The sequence below is a fragment of the Pithys albifrons genome, chromosome 4 (assembly GCF_047495875.1).
Source record: "Pithys albifrons albifrons isolate INPA30051 chromosome 4, PitAlb_v1, whole genome shotgun sequence".
NCBI classification, from domain to species: domain Eukaryota; kingdom Metazoa; phylum Chordata; class Aves; order Passeriformes; family Thamnophilidae; genus Pithys; species Pithys albifrons.
This window is the reverse complement of record NC_092461.1, coordinates 99,984,291-100,000,618: the sequence shown is the minus strand read 5'-3', so window position 1 is coordinate 100,000,618 and position 16,328 is coordinate 99,984,291. Positions and strand designations below refer to the sequence as shown.

The 16,328-nt window shown below is 39.8% G+C and overlaps 1 protein-coding gene across 5 annotated transcripts in view; it reads left to right on the top strand.

The window, feature by feature from the left end:
- Positions 1-16,328, top strand: part of BASP1 (brain abundant membrane attached signal protein 1) — a 52,840-nt gene that overhangs the window by 31,097 nt on the left and 5,415 nt on the right. The window contains exon 1 of one of the 5 annotated variants that reach the window (XM_071555028.1): positions 8,594-8,954. The exons of 3 other annotated variants lie outside the window; for them this stretch is intronic. The gene's annotated coding sequence lies outside the window, so the exon portion shown is untranslated. Of the gene's footprint in view, positions 1-8,593; positions 8,973-16,328 lie in introns of those variants that run through there. One more of the 5 variants, XM_071555026.1, reaches the window with a different exon arrangement.

The following is a 16,328-nucleotide window of genomic DNA, read 5'->3' as shown; positions in this document are numbered from 1 at the left end:
AGTGCTATAGAAACCTCCCAGCAATATCATACTCCAAGAAGTACAGCTTGGAAGTGTTCCTACAATAAGACTATGGAAGTGTCTTCATGTGGATATCATTGTTTCAGGCTGCAATTTGTTGTTTAGCCCATGGTGCCTATAAATCCACAGGGCGCCCTTGAGTTCTGGTCGTCTCTCAAACCTGAGTAAGATCAGCAGTGGAACATCGATCCTGTCAGAGCTGTGAGATTTCTGATCTTTCTAGGTGGGGTGTTGAAGGGAAAATAAACAGCTCTGAGCTGCATTCATATTTTCTGTGGATAATGATGCAAAATTAGGACAGATCAACAGGCTTAAGAAAGTCCCCACATCTGAGTGGGGAATGTAGAGTGGTGACGTTTTTTTTCCTGTACCTTTCTAGTACCAAGGGAAGGAGTAAGAACTCCATTTTCTCAGATCTTATTACCTCATTGCAAACTCCAGACTTTGTTTCCTGGAAAATCTAATTGTAATCATGCTCTAATGTTTTTCTTTTTTTTTTAACATAAAAATGTGTACGTGCACAAAGTTGCTCTCTTGTTGCTCTCTTCTCCTGTCTTATTTATTAATAAAGTCATCAAGTGCTTGATTGTGTCACATGAGGGAAGACAGGGCTTTATATTTTCTTAGACATTAGTCCAAGGTAGAGTTACAGAGGGCTAATGGAAACTCCAGCTTCTAGTTTCATCCTGCTGTAGTTAAATATTTAATTAATTGTTGAATGTTTTTGCAGCTGAGCATTAAGGCTTCTGTTCCATATGTTTAATCCCATGCACTGAGTCTTCCTAGGCACAGTGGTGCATTCTGCTCCTCAGCTTTGTGCTGAAGTGCTGGTCAACAGGAGGCTGCAAAGCTCAGCAATTTACTGAGGAGTAATAGTGGTGTACCTTGCAAATGTAGAGGACATGCTGTCAATAACTGTCTAAACACTGTTTCAAAGTCATTAAAGCAGTCTGAGGAGGCTGATGCTCAGCTGAGAAGAGAGTTAATTGCTTTCAGTCTGTATAGGCAGGTGGCCATGTACAACTAGAGTATTTCTTTTCTCTGGCTATTAGCTTGCAGATATTGATATCCATCCAGCTTTACCACTGATGGTAATGTCTTCCAGTTGCTGCCTGCTAGTATGACCATATTTCTGGCACCTGGGAATCGTATTTGAATAACTGTACATGTCATATAGTTGGGCTGCATATGAAATACTTGATTTTTGAAAAAAAAGTTGAATTGGGAGGTTCAACAAAGCCTGGCTTCAAGGCCTCTGGTTCATTACTCTGTGCTCCAGCTTTTGACTTCATTCAGAGAACCAGCAAGCAGTGCTGGAGTCCTTTTGTCTCTGTTTCTTTATTGAAAGAGAATTGTACTGGCAAATGCTGGAGATGTGATCAAAGATCCCAGCTAAATTCCTCTCTCCTAAATATAAAACTTAGTGTTCTAATACTCATTTGAGTACTGAATACAGACAGTCATTGCAGATTAACTTTTCTTTAGCATTTCTAAGCATTACCTTGTAGTTCTTGGAGTCAAACTGCAAAATTATACTTCATGATGATGGCATTTGGTAAAGACCTAGTTCTTGCTTTGCACTGTTCTCTAGGGTTTTCTTTGAGGGAAAAATCATGAGAAAAAACTCTCAAAAGCACTCCAGTGATTTTTGAAAACGTAACTCAGGAAAATAAAATTTGAAACTTAAAAAGAATTAAGGAAACTCCCATCTCCTCAGCAATACAGAAACTGCACACTGATTTGGATCTGAAATTGCCACATCACTCTCAACAAGTTTTAGAACTGCTCTTCTTTTAGTCTTGTCTGATCACAAATAGTGAGTTGTCAGTTGCAAAAAATGGGAACGAAATACAAATAGAAGATGGTCAAAAATATCCAGGCAAAATAGTTGAAATGGCATAATAGGCAGCCAACTTAAAATTCCCATGTTTTCATTTGAGGATTAATTGCATGCTATAAATAACATAAAGAAAATCCAGTGATTGTTATAGTGCTCCAGCTGGAAAACCACTCAAGAACACAAAAAATAAAAATATCAGTTATGTGCAAATGAGCAAAGGAATTTATGTGAGAACATTCCAGAAGCTCAGCAGCAGAAGGCCTGATGGCACAGGTCATCTTGCAGTGATGCACTCTAACTAGCTTGTAGATGACAAATTGTTCTTGACTTTTTGATTTTAATTGATTTAATTTTTTGAAGCAAAGTTTGAATTTCTTTGTGTAGGTTTGAAATCAAAAACCTGTTGAGGATGTCTCCTTTCTCTTCCTCTACTGACTCTGGCAGACTACCATCTCTGTACTCCTGACATACTGGCTACCAGAGGCTCAGTTCTCTTGTTTCCATCCAGAATTCTTCTGTCTTCCCTGTGGTCTTGTTGTACAGTCCTTTATCAGGTTTATTTCAAATGGTGCTAGACACATGGACTCCTGAATATGTGAGATTCATTTGTCAGAACAAAGCATACTAAAGACAAACACATATTTTAAAATAAATTTAAGGGACTCTTGGGTTTCTTAACTTATTTGAATACCAGGCTAGCAGGTAGGAATGACTGAATTAAATTCACAATAAATTGACAATAAATTGGCATTAAATGAATGTTTCAGATGGATTTGTCTCCTTGTAACTATGCAGCATTCCTAGCCATGAGCATTTAAAATGAATGATGTAAGAAACCACGAGACAAGAAATGCCTGCTGGGTTGAGGACTCTTTCAGGGCTTTACTTGCTAAATTGAGGATTAGAAGTGAAGACTAGATTATTTTTGTAAAAAGTGTTAGAGCTGATGCTTTCAAAAAAAACCTCCAACAAATGCTCTGTGATAAAATTATGAGCTGGCAACTTACAAACACAAGAGTTCATAGACATGGAATTAATTTGAAACTGAGTGTCATGTGGTTATGATCCTGTGTTATGTATTTACTATAACCTCTATTCTTTCTCCAGATAGAATCTAAGACTTTTTTGGCACACATAAAGCTTTTCCTGACTGGTGTCTGACAAATATGATAATGAAAGTAGTTTTCTTGTACTTTAAAAGGAAAAAGAGCTTTAACTTTTTTTTCCTCTGTAACTTTTGAACTTTTTACATGAAAATTACGTCTATTTTTTAATTTAACCCCCAAAGGTTTTTTTACTTTTAAGGTAAATTTTTGTAGCAGTAATTACAAAATAGATTTTGAACCTGCTCAACAGACACTGATGTGAGATTTTTTCCAAAAGCCTTGTGTACATGTGATGTACATGCTACAAAGTACCCTGCATGGAAGTAGAATTCTCTGCAACAATGCAGAATCAAAGAAATATTTAAGTTGGAAAAGACCTCTGAGATCATCAAGTCCAACCATAAACCCGTAACTGTAAAGTCCAGCACTAAGGCATGCCCTTCAGTGCCACATCATCTACTTATAATGAAAAAAAAAACACAAATCAAAGTGTGCAAAGTTAGCACTTCAGAAATTCAGTCTGTGACTCGGAGCCACCGTGCAGTCCTTTGGAGCCACTTGGCCCTTGGTGTGGGTGCTGAGAACTGAAAGCTGTGAGGCTGTTCTTCATTCCCTTGATGTTGGCCTGGCCAAATTTGTGCTGCTGTCTTGGTTTGAGATCAGCAACTGCCAACCCCCCCAAGCACAGAGAGAAAAGCCTCCCTCCTAACACCAGGGAAAGGGAGGAAAAGAGAGGGGAAAGAAAAAAAACCACTTCAAACTGCATTTATACTAAATCTACATATATTTTTCACAGAAAGAAAGAGACAATTAGAAGAGAGTACAAATATTCACTCACACAAGTCTGCAACAACAAGTTCCCCACCTCAACTTCTTAACGAACACACAAATTCTACTGTCCTAACTACACATTACTTAAGAAGAAGCTTATTCCCCAGGGAGACAAACCCAAGCAGAAAGGAGAGACCAGAACAACACATTTTACTTTCCTGAGGTACCCTGTGAGCCAGTGGTGGGCCTGGTCCTCTCCATCCCCCCTGGGGCACCATCGTGAGTCCTCCCAAGAGGAGGCTGAGAAGCCACTGCCTTAACCACTCCCACACTGGTTCCTGCTGCCCTGGAGATGATGTCATAGTGTGGTATGGAATACAAAATTACTGGCTAGAAGAGGTCAGCTGTTAGCTCAGCCCAGCTCAAGTCAGCTGACAGCTTCAGCCTAGTCCAGACTCCAGAGCCCAAATCTAGGCCCACCTGGGGGAACCCATAACAGCTGCTGATCATAATTTACTTACCAAGCCTTCCGAAGTTCCAGAATAGAAACTAGTTTGGGTGGAGTGTGAAAATGCCTCTGCTGAGAGGAATTTACCTCGATTTGTCACCCTTCAAATCCCTAATTCCTGCCATTCCCCACAGATGATCCTTTTGTATCTTGCTCTGTTATCTCCAGTAGTGCTGTGTTGCTTCGTCTACTTGACACTTAATTGCACTTTAAAGGGGACACTTCCAATTTTGATTACTTTCTGTTACTGTAATAATGTAATTGCTGCAGCTCAGATCTGTAGGGAGGAAAGGCAATTTCTTTAGTATGTGAAAAATGTAACTCAGAATTTTCAAACTTGGGCAATCTTTAAAAAGGTCTTGGAAACTTAGTGAGCCAGTTCAGAGCTTCACCTTGAATCTGTTCAAATTTGAATAAAAACAGAATAAATACAGCAGTGACCATAATGCATCAGTCCAAAACCTGAAAATCTAATCAAAGCAGCTTAAAAAGATTTTATCCTTGTTTTTCAAACATTCAAAATGTTCTGTTCAAGCAAAATTACTTTGTTTTCTCACATCTGTCTTCAATAAAGCACTAAGAGGGCTGCCAAGCAGTAGCTTTATCTTCATTCAGCAAGATACACCTGAGCTTTCTTAACTTGAGAAACAAATCCTCAGCAAGTGAACCAAAACTGAGTGAAATGTGCATATTTGAAGCTATAAATCACAATGCCCATGTACAGATGTTCTCAGCCTAGAGGCATAAATGTGAAGGAGCTTCATTCCAGAAGGAGTTTTCATCAATATCTGAAAATGTTGAGAGAAGCTTTACAAATATCTATTACAGTATTAGCACAGTACTATAAAATCACCATGAGTGACTTGCTAATTATGCCCCTCTGATAAGTGCTATAAAGTGGCAAACTTCAGAGGCAGCAATTCAGTACAGTGCCCAAATGCAAAACCTCAGCCTTCTCTAACAGAGATTTGGGGCAAAGGAGTCATATGGAACAAGCTCACTTTTTAAAGCAAGGAGAAACATCTCCAAGCCTTTATAGCACCTGTTGGTATCAGACAGAGCTTTCCTGAGGATCAAAAGTGACATCCCATTTTGAAAAGGGGGAAGTTGGACTGCAAATGAGGCTCAGTTGGTTAAAACTTGGTTGTAATAACGCCAAGGTCATGGGTTCAATCTCCTGTATGGGGCATTGACTTAAGGGTTGGATTTGATGATCCTTGTGGGTCCCTTCCAACTTAGAATAGCCTGTGATTCTGTGTGATGGAACAGCAACTGGAAGAGATTGAATAGGTCTCGGGTTCTTGCCCCCTCTGACCCCAGGCTGCTGTGGACCCCTGGAAATAGAGAGCCAGAGACACAGTCTCATGATTTTTTAGTGTGTTACAGTTTTAGTGCAGCAATACATGTCTGCATTTGGGCTTTGGAGGAGAAGATCTCATCTGTCATTTTTATCTTGGTGCACTTTTATACTATGACAGCTCCCAGAAGCTTAAACCAAAGGATATGGTCTCAGTGCTCTAGGATGGGTATTTCAACTTAGGAAGATGACTCCTTTTCTGAATGAGCATGTTGTGATTTTAGGAATATGTGGTTGGTTCTTTAGACCTACAGAAAAATAAGTTTAACTGTGGTATTGCTTACCAGTTACTATGATTAAAAATATTAAAAATACAGGGAGTAAGAGATTGTGGTAGGTAAGAAACTTAAATGACTATTTGGTGTTGCAAATATTCTTGAAAGAGTTAGGTGTCTCTTGTGACATATTGCTTGATACTGGCTCACTTAGCATTTTCTGAGATAGCACTAGACCTTTGAAAGTAATATTTCCAAATATGGATATGAGACTTTTCTGCACTTGAATCATGTTTAAAACCCGCCCCCTTGTTCAGGATGTGTGAATTTAGTGCTCCACTTGTGCGTATGGGGCGGATTACCCAGAAAACTGCAGTGAACAGAACTGTGAACATGATTTCTGCAGAGCTAAATGCCTCTTGGCTTGTGACAGCCAACATCTTATAGTTAATGAAGTGCAGCTCTCTCTCCTCAGTGCCCAAGTAAATGAATTGTCAAACCCTGGCAGCCAGAGCTGAAGCAGCAGGGCAGAGGCATTTGCTCTGTTCTCATTTCTTGAGATCTTGCAGGGGAATGCAGGGGCCCTGCCCCACCAGCTCACCTGCTAGAATAGGAAGGGAAAAAAAACCCAGCTAACTGAGGTGTTGCCTGGGCTGACCATTGCTACCACTCTAGCCAGAACTGATTATAAAAAGCCTTCCAGAAAAGCCAGTTACTGTTGAGTGTCTTGGCAGCTGTCTTCTCTTAATGGCATTAAAATTAATTTATATCCTCTTACTCCTAAAACATGGACTTCCCAGGCCATGGATGGGTTCCACATATGTACTAATATGGGGGGAACAAAATGGAACACAGGTGCTGGTTTGAAACATGGGATACTACTGAAATGAGCTGAATGAGCTGTCAGAGCCCTTCCAGTGGTACAAGAAAGTGTCTCTGTCTTGAAAAATAAACCCCATTTTTCCATATTTCTCAAGTCTCCATTGCTTTGATAGACTTCTCTCATTTAAATCCTGAAATAGCTCAGTTATGCTTTATATTGAATTCTGCCTGCCTTCTTCGATTAGAATAAATAATTTTTCAAATAGCCATGGGCTGAAAGCTTCTTGAACTGAAGGAGTGCCTGTAAGAGTTCTCTATAAATAGCTTTCTGTACAGATGTGGGCGTTGCAAAGCGAGCTCTTTGTTGTTATATGGTCTGAGTTGACCAAAATTGCAAATTCGCATACAGACTGCCTTGATGGAGGTCTGTCTACATCAAGAGCTATGTAATTGAAGGCAATTGATATGGATTCTGAACTGCAGAAATTGAATTGTGGGCATATCAGGAATTTATTAAATTCATTGACATAAAATGGAAGTCAGTGCTCAGGTGAGGGAGTGGAAAAGGGACTACATCCAAACTCACAGCTATCCATACAAAGCTGTTGGTATTTTTTTAAATTTCATTTACTGAGGTTAAATTTGATAACTCTTACAGTCAGATTTCCTACTAATACTTAAATGGAAAAGCAAACCCAGCTATTTTATTGAAAGAAGATATGGGTCTGATTATCTGTCCTGATTTCTAGTTTTCATTCCTGTTGCAATGTTTATTCTTCTCCTTTTTGAGTAGCTGCTATCTTGGAATGCTTCTGGCTGAGCAATTATTAAATTGGATTTCTGCCTTTCCTGGTCTGAACATAAATCTCTTAGTGCAATTCATGGATTGCAGTAGCTGCTCACTCCATATCCTGCCAAATGGACTTGTTAGGCTCCAGTCTTACGTAACCTTCCCTTAGCAGAGCTGATCAGACATCCCAATATAACCTGAACCAAAACAAGGAAAAGAAAAGAGAAAGTACAGTCAGTGAAGATGTCAGAAAGAAATTTAGGCAACCAATTTAGGCTTGGGAGTCTTGAATACAAGGTGAGACATCTAACAGCTTAACATGTGACATAGTACAGCTTATTGCCAGGCATAGCTCTTACTTTAGGATTATCAAGAACGCTTCGTGTTTTCAAAGTGGATCTTTTTAGGTAAACCATTGTCCTGTTGGGACACCCTCTAACAGAGATTGGTTTTGTTCTGCATTTCCCTCTGTCATCTTGCCTACTGAAACCAAAGAGCAAACTCTGCCTCTCCTCTCGACCCTCTGTGACACACGGAGGATACTTGTTATCTTGTTACCCTGATGCGACACTGGAGTGTCCCAGGCTCCTCATGACCATCTTCCTCGGTGCATACCTGTGGGCTTCATCCAGAGCAGGAAACACACAGCTCTCATTTCTCTACTTTTGGAGACTATTACCAGACTCAATAAAAGGCTGCCTAAGATGTCTTGGTGTTTCAAACGGTCTTTAGAGGAGTCTAAATGAGTAGTGGTGGAAAAGATGGAGAAAGATACAACACAAATAAAAAAATTAGCTGGTTAATGGTCTTTTTTTGTCTGTGATTGCTGAGTGCTGGTTCCGTGTTATTTTGATAAACCTCCCCCAGTGATTTAACTTTGAATGTACTGCTTTGTTTAAAAAAGATGAGGGAAAGGAAAAACTGAAAATGCAGTATAAACATGCATTCTAAATAAAATCAAAAAAGAAATATGAAATATGAGATTTTCTTCTGTGCTGATGTATGCTGGTTAAAAAAGAACTACATATTGTGCTAGTGTGAGAAGCAGGAAGTGAGAGTGACTGAAGGGAAAAACAATATAAGAGACCAAGCTGCAGCCTGGTAGAAAATATATATGGCACACATGAGTGTCCAGGCACACGAACATAAGAAGTTTCTCAAGATGTTGAGCATTCAAGCTTCCACTTCCCTGATTTCTTTTGAGCATATCTTTACTACAAGACATTATTACAACAGAGCTGTGAGAAGTTAAGAGCTGATAAGCTGCTGACATTGATACTGTGGTCACGAGGAGGAATTTTTGCTTAACAACATGAAAAATACTTGTAATTCAGCCCAAAGTCTTGCAGGTTTAATTACAGGTAGTTTTGATGTTTATGCAAGGCATGACTTGACTTGAATACGTTGACTTCAGTACAGAATTTTTTGTTTAAAATGAAACTTGGTACACAGGACTGAAAGTCAGAAGTTGTTATTCCAAGGAGATATGCAGCAGCTCTTGAGGAAGCTGGTGTAAAACACCCTGTAAGTGCTGCTGAAGTGGTAAGTAAGGCTTTGTGTTAGTCGTTTGCAGGAGGTTAAATTCCACCAGTGGCATGATGTGTAATACCATCCTAAGGACGTAGGTGTACTCAGCTTTCTAATGCCATGTTAGACTCACAGGTATTTTGGGAATAATGTTTCACTTACTAATTTAACTGTCATTAGCAACTGTGTATTAACTGGAGGATGAAATTGGCTTTATCCTGTGATTCTTAATATACTTTAATTTCTGAGGAATGCTGTTTCTGTGTTCAGGGCTGAGGTTATTGGGAAATTGGTTTTATCCTGTGATTCTTAATATACTTTAATTTCTGAGGAATGCTGTTTCTGTGTTCAGGGCTGAGGTTATTGGGAAGGTGGGCACATCACAAGTAACTGAAATATCTTCATTTTCTTTGTGAGAAAATAGCTGTCAGTGTTATTTTAGAATCAACCCACCTCTTCTAATGTCTAAACCTGAAACTGTGGTACATCCTGAAGCAAATGGATGTGCAATCATTTCCTTTTGAGGAAAAACTGAAAAGCTATCCCTGCAGTTTAATAGGGATGCTGAAACAGAGAAAATTTGACAGAGAATGTGTTAACTAGATCCTGAATCTTAAAATACTTAAATAGTTAGGTAATAGAATAAAGGAGACAACAATAAAGACTTCATTTAAATTGCTAATCTTTTGTTTTGCTGGGTAAACTGAATACTGTATATTTTGGAAGGAACAGCTTGCAATGTTCTCATGAACACCACAATGCACATCCCTGTAGCAGGTTCTGCTTTAAATGGATGGTGTCTGCTCCTGCTTCTCTGTTTTCCTTCTTTCTGTGATGAAGTTGTGGAGTTGTGAGCTGCAGTCAGAAATGGTGGGTTGCAGTCCATGTGCCTTGTGCGTAAAAAACAAAAACAAAACTGAGAATTGGATTTGGTTCATAATTGTAAATGGGGTTTCATGGCTTATGCTGAGGGTGTCATGCAAAGAGAACAAGGAAATTACATAGTCTAAGGATTGCCATGATCTATCACAGGTCTGAGCTGTCTGTCAAAAATCCTGTTTCCAGCTAAAGGGTGGTTTCCTACAGCTGAGGTGTAAGACTGTTTTCTTACAGCCAGTGCTTTCTTTCAATGAGCAGCACCATGAGATGGAAAGGAGAAATGTAGAAGAATTTAGCAATCACTTGGAGAATCCATTTTCAAAGTAAAGCTGGTAGTTCCTAGATTTCAGAGTTAATTTATCCATTTCTTATAGCAAGCTGTAATTTGTGTTCTAAGGACTCTTTCAAGCTTGATTGAAACTAGTTTGACCAGTCAAATGGGCATTAAAGTAATAGAGTGTTCCTGAGTGTGGAATGTTAAACAGATAAAATGTAAATGTAGATCCCCATAAATAACTGTCTCCAGTGATAGTTCCTTGGTGAAATACCCTAAAGCCTTATTCAAAATATGCATGTGGCTCTCCATGTCTGTTTTAAGGAAATGGCAGGTAAGCTTCCTATTATACAAACAGTAACTGAGAATTTTGCTATTCAAGAAAATCTGTGAGGATTGTATTATAATTTCTTTTCTTAGTCTAGCAAGCGTGGGTTTCAAATCTCTTCATGTCCCTCGTAATGTTTTTATTTTGTTCAGGAAGAGGCAGAGAAATAGAAGGTATAGGTGTTAAGCTTGGTTTCTTTTCCCAGTGTGTAGGCCCTCCAGGAATGAGATTGCCCCACCACTGCTCTTCACTAGGGCTGTAATGTGGAGAAAAACAATGTTTTCATTGCTTACCAGTGTCTGACTTACATTTTTAGTGTACATTTTTGATGTGTTCAGAACCTGAACACAAGCCAAGCACATTTGTGGTGTTGAGATCCATGGTAGGGATTGCACTGGAGAGACAGAATTCAAGCAAAATACTAATTAAAATGAAATCATCCCATTCTTTCATGTTTCTGTAATTAGACATGGTAGTGGTCTTCTAAGTATTTGAGAGAGGCAAAAAGTGGCTGACCATAATTGGAATAACACACATGTAATCTTACCTTTCCCTTGGCAGTGCATGGGACCTAAACAGTTTGAAAGATGTGGTAATAACCACCTCTAAAATTTATCTCATTTCCTATTTAGGAACATAATTCTAGGATACAGGGGAGTGTAAAATATTTATTAAACAGGTTGTTGGGGACTCATGCACAAACCCCCAAAATTGTGGCAACTTAGAAAGAAGGAGGAGGCATATTTGTAGGTGCTTTTGCTTAGTCTTTCAGGTTCCTTTCAGGTTACTGCAAACTGTTTCTACAAGAGGTGTTCTTGTAAAATTAATCTCAGTCTCTGCAAAGCAGGTGTTTACAGCAGAGTTTCCCCTTCCAACCCTGTGCCTAACAATAGTGTGATTAAGATCTCACTCTGGGGCAGGCTGACTTTTGGCTGCATGGTGTGTGCCTGCATGAGCATGTCTGCAAGCTGCTTTTATTATTGAACAAAAAGAACATATGCAGTCTGTCTGAATATAGGAGAAATGCTTTGAAGGTGAACTGGGTCTGGAATCTGTAGGAAGGCTGGTAGGCTGAACTGAGCAGATGAGACAAATAAATAGGAATAGATGGCAGCATTTTTAGTTTAAGCAATCAGAGCATTGGACTAACTGAATGCTAAGCTGAGCAATACATACGTACACTGCACAATAAAAATAATCCATTTTATGCTTCTTCTGTTTTGCTTAGTATTTGACTTGTATTTTTGTTGTAAACAATGCAAAAGAGCTTTGGATTTGCTGCCAGGGCTGAAACTGAATGCCTTGGCAGTCGTATCTGCGCTGCTGGGCAATGTAATGCTGTGTTGGATCAGTGAAAAAACCCAATTGTGGCACAACAGTGTAATTCTGATCTGAAACTAGTAACAGGAAAGTATCAAAGAGAGCTAACACAAGAATGCATCTGCTGTAGACAATCGTCTAGGGAGGATAGGTGAGCTGTTATCTCTATCTATTAGGTGGTCTAATCTCTGCCTACAAACCAGAGCCTTGCCTGAGGTGAACAGGGAATTTGCACACTGCAGAGTATTTCTTCCATGCTACTTGTTGACTCAGGAAGGCAAGAATGACCTGTGTTCAGGTTATGTTTTCTGCAGCATGGCCTTGTACCTGGAGAAGCTACTCGTGTATTGTGGAAATGAGGTGTATTGTATTTGGGAACAGAGTGACTCTGCAGCACACGGGTCAGTACTCGGCCAAAGGGGCTCTGCTCTACAGTGACACACACAGACTGCAGAAGGCAGCACTGCGATGCATTTGCTGCTGCAGATCCTCCTACAGCTAAGGGAGTGCTGGTGTTTGACCAGAGTCAGGCTGAGCAGTGGATCTTCAGTCAGTGTGGTGTGTCCAGGTCCCTCAGCTGTAGAGTCCTCCAAGACAGACTGCAAGTCCAGAGTCTCCAATAGTTCTTCGGTCTTTGATCAAATAATGAACAAACTTTACTTTTATTCAGGAATTCTGCCTTGCTAGCTCCTTTTTTTCTACACAGGGTGCAGAGACAAATCACACACATGAAGCTCTTGTGGTTTCAGGTTGATGCTACATGAATTCATAATTTTGGCAAAAACTTCACCTGTAATTAAACCACTGATCATCACTCCTGTTCTTGGAAAATTTGATTCCTAATTGATGAACTAATTAATACCTTTGAATTCAAGTATTTAACAATAAATTTTAATAATATCTCAGGTACAGGTTTTTAATTTGCTCTCAAAAAATCATCATGTAATTGTTAACTTTTTTCATAACTTGCTCTACTACTAGTAAGTTGTGCTTCTCAAAAGAAGCAGTCATTCATGTGCAAGTCATTGAACACCCAAAGACAATTTTATATCAGCCTGCAGTGTGCTTAAATTACTATAACTCATAATTGGAGTATAACATCAATGGTAATAATTTAGATATATTAATGACAAATGGCTCATATTAAAAAAGCCAGTCATCCTTCCCATTTTTGTGTGGTGAATTCACCCTCAAGAATTTTAAAATAATATCAAAGTTGAAGTTCCCTTTTCTTTTTAGAAGAAATTTGCATTAAATGTGTTCTACTTCTCACCAGAGAAAAGTAGAACTGAAATCTGGCTGAGAATTAAACACTTAGACTTGGTAATATTACTTCCTAGAATTCCTTTTTTTGGTTGCATTTTAAAAGAAAACAGGTTAGCCCTGGAATTGTAATTGGTGTCTTTGAAGACCAGGGTTAGGAAATCAAGTGAGCATAATTTCTGTGTTTTAAGCATTCACTGTTCTTTTACTCCCTGCTCCTTTACTAAGTCTTGATATTCACAAGGCTTTGGAGGAAGGAAAGGAGGCACAGTAGTTACAGGACTGTGTACATGCACAGGGAGGGATTAAACATTTCCTATGGTCTGTGATGAAAAAACCCACAAGTTCCAAGCAGAGATGTTCTCAGTTTGCTATTGTGTGTCTCCCTGCCATGAACATACCAAATTGTACATCGTTAAGGAACAGTCATGGAGCGTTTTGTTGTGTGCATCTCAGGTAGTACCATCCTGTCACCCTGAGGTCCCTGCAGCTGCTGTGTGCAGGTGATGTGCTGCTCATAGCCTGGCAGGTGCGGCTCTGCATGAGGTGCTTGGCATGCCATGGCACAGCTTTCTGCCAGCCCAGCCATCTCTGCAGAAGGGAGAGGTGGTCAAGTGTGTGTTTCCTGCTGCCTCCCTTGCACCAGCACCATAACCTGCCTGACTGTACAAGAGCTGGGTCCCATCACTGCTCTGAAGCATAAGGAACAAAAAGCAAGTGGATAGGATAGGGAAGAGAAGTAACTGAAAAAGGGAAAGGGGGAAAAGGAAAGGGGGAAAAGGAAAGGTTTGGGAAGGAAGGGAAGGTTTGGGAAGGAAGGGAAGGTTTGGGAAGGAAGGGAAGGTTTGGGAAGGAAGGGAAGGTTTGGGAAGGAAGGGAAGGTTTGGGAAGGGAAGGTTTGGGAAGGGAAGGTTTGGGAAGGTTGGAAAGGGAAGGAAAGGGAAAAGGAAAGGAAAGAAGGAAAGGGAAAAGGAAAGGAAAGAAGGAAAGGGAAAAGGAAAGGAAAGAAGGAAAGGAAAGGGAAAAGGAAAGGAAAGAAGGAAAGGGAAAAGGAAAGGAAAGAAGGAAAGGGAAAAGGAAAGGAAAGAAGGAAAGGAAAGGGAAAAGGAAAGAAGGAAAGAAGGAAAGGGAAAAGGAAAGGAAAGAAGGAAAGGGAAAAGGAAAGGAAAGAAGGAAAGGAAAGGGAAAAGGAAAGAAGGAAAGGAAAGGAAAGGGAAAAGGAAAGGAAAGAAGGAAAGGAAAGGAAAGGGAAAAGGAAAGAAGGAAAGGAAAGGAAAGGGAAAAGGAAAGGAAAGAAGGAAAGGAAAGGGAAAAGGAAAGGAAAGAAGGAAAGGAAAGGGAAAAGGAAAGGAAAGAAGGAAAGGAAAGGGAAAAGGAAAGGAAAGAAGGAAAGGAAAGGGAAAAGGAAAGGAAAGAAGGAAAGGAAAGGAAAGGGAAAAGGAAAGGAAAGAAGGAAAGGAAAGGAAAGAAGGAAAGGAAAGGAAAGGGAAAAGGAAAGGAAAGAAGGAAAGGAAAGGAAAGGGAAAAGGAAAGGAAAGGGAAAAGGAAAGGAAAGAAGGAAAGGAAAGGGAAAAGGAAAGAAGGAAAGAAGGAAAGGGAAAAGGAAAGGAAAGAAGGAAAGGGAAAAGGAAAGGAAAGAAGGAAAGGAAAGGGAAAAGGAAAGAAGGAAAGGAAAGGAAAGGGAAAAGGAAAGGAAAGAAGGAAAGGAAAGGGAAAAGGAAAGGAAAGAAGGAAAGGAAAGGAAAGGGAAAAGGAAAGGAAAGGAAAGGAAAGGGAAAAGGAAAGGAAAGAAGGAAAGGGAAAAGGAAAGGAAAGAAGGAAAGGGAAAAGGAAAGGAAAGAAGGAAAGGAAAGGGAAAAGGAAAGAAGGAAAGAAGGAAAGGGAAAAGGAAAGGAAAGAAGGAAAGGGAAAAGGAAAGGAAAGAAGGAAAGGAAAGGAAAGGGAAAAGGAAAGAAGGAAAGGAAAGGAAAGGGAAAAGGAAAGGAAAGAAGGAAAGGAAAGGGAAAAGGAAAGGAAAGAAGGAAAGGAAAGGGAAAAGGAAAGGAAAGAAGGAAAGGAAAGGGAAAAGGAAAGGAAAGAAGGAAAGGAAAGGAAAGGGAAAAGGAAAGGAAAGAAGGAAAGGAAAGGAAAGAAGGAAAGGAAAGGAAAGGGAAAAGGAAAGGAAAGAAGGAAAGGAAAGGAAAGGGAAAAGGAAAGGAAAGGGAAAAGGAAAGGAAAGAAGGAAAGGAAAGGAAAGGGAAAAGGAAAGGAAAGGGAAAAGGAAAGGAAAGAAGGAAAGGAAAGGAAAGGGAAAAGGAAAGGAAAGAAGGAAAGGAAAGGAAAGGGAAAAGGAAAGGAAAGAAGGAAAGGAAAGGAAAGGGAAAAGGAAAGGAAAGAAGGAAAGGAAAGGAAAGGGAAAAGGAAAGGAAAGAAGGAAAGGAAAGGAAAGGGGAAAGGAAAGGAAAGGGAAAAGGAAAGGAAAGAAGGAAAGGAAAGGAAAGGGAAAAGGAAGGGAAGGGGAAAAGAGAAAAGAAAAGAAAAAAAGATCGGTGATACTGAGGTGTGAAGAGGCTTGGACCTGAATGAGGCCTAGTATTACAGTTCTGTTAATTCCAAGTAAAATCAGAGGAAAAGGAAGATGTGTGAGGGTAATTGAGAAAGAACAGCAACACATGGCTTTGTTGCTAAAAGGCAAGGCTAGTGAGTTTAATTCTGTCTAAGAGTATGCTACAGACATTTTTTAACATTAACCTGGAAAACTGATAGACCTGGTCTGGTGAGATAGGAGTGTCTCTGAGTGTGTGTAAGTGTAATGGGAAGCATGAAATTGTGCTGCATATTTAGAGAAATAGTAAGTTGGGGGATTTTTTTGTTTCATAAAAGTTTCAGAAAATTTTTTGAAAACTGTGTTTGCAGATTCCTTGTTTCCTTAAGTTCCTGTATACATCCCTTTATAAAAACTTGCTCTGTCTTTTTGCTTGTTTGTTTTAATGAAGTTGTAGGGTGAATCTGTGAGACAGAGATGCAATGGTTTCTTCAAGATTCTTCCATTTATTTTCAGCAGCTGGGGGGTAGGGCGGTTTCTGGGATCGTTATTTGCTTAGATTTGGAGTGTTGAAACCCTGCCTTGGGAGGGATGTGCATTTTACAGCACTTGGCTGTAGGCAATGTGAGATAACTCATTCCTGGGAACAGGCTTGTGCAAGGGCTACTTTGGCCTGACCCACCGCACGCACTCACTCACGCATGTGCCTGCATTGCGCTGAAGGAGGCAGTGGAATTTCAGGACATACCTATTGTCTTCCAGAACTGGTTTTTCTGGAGGTGG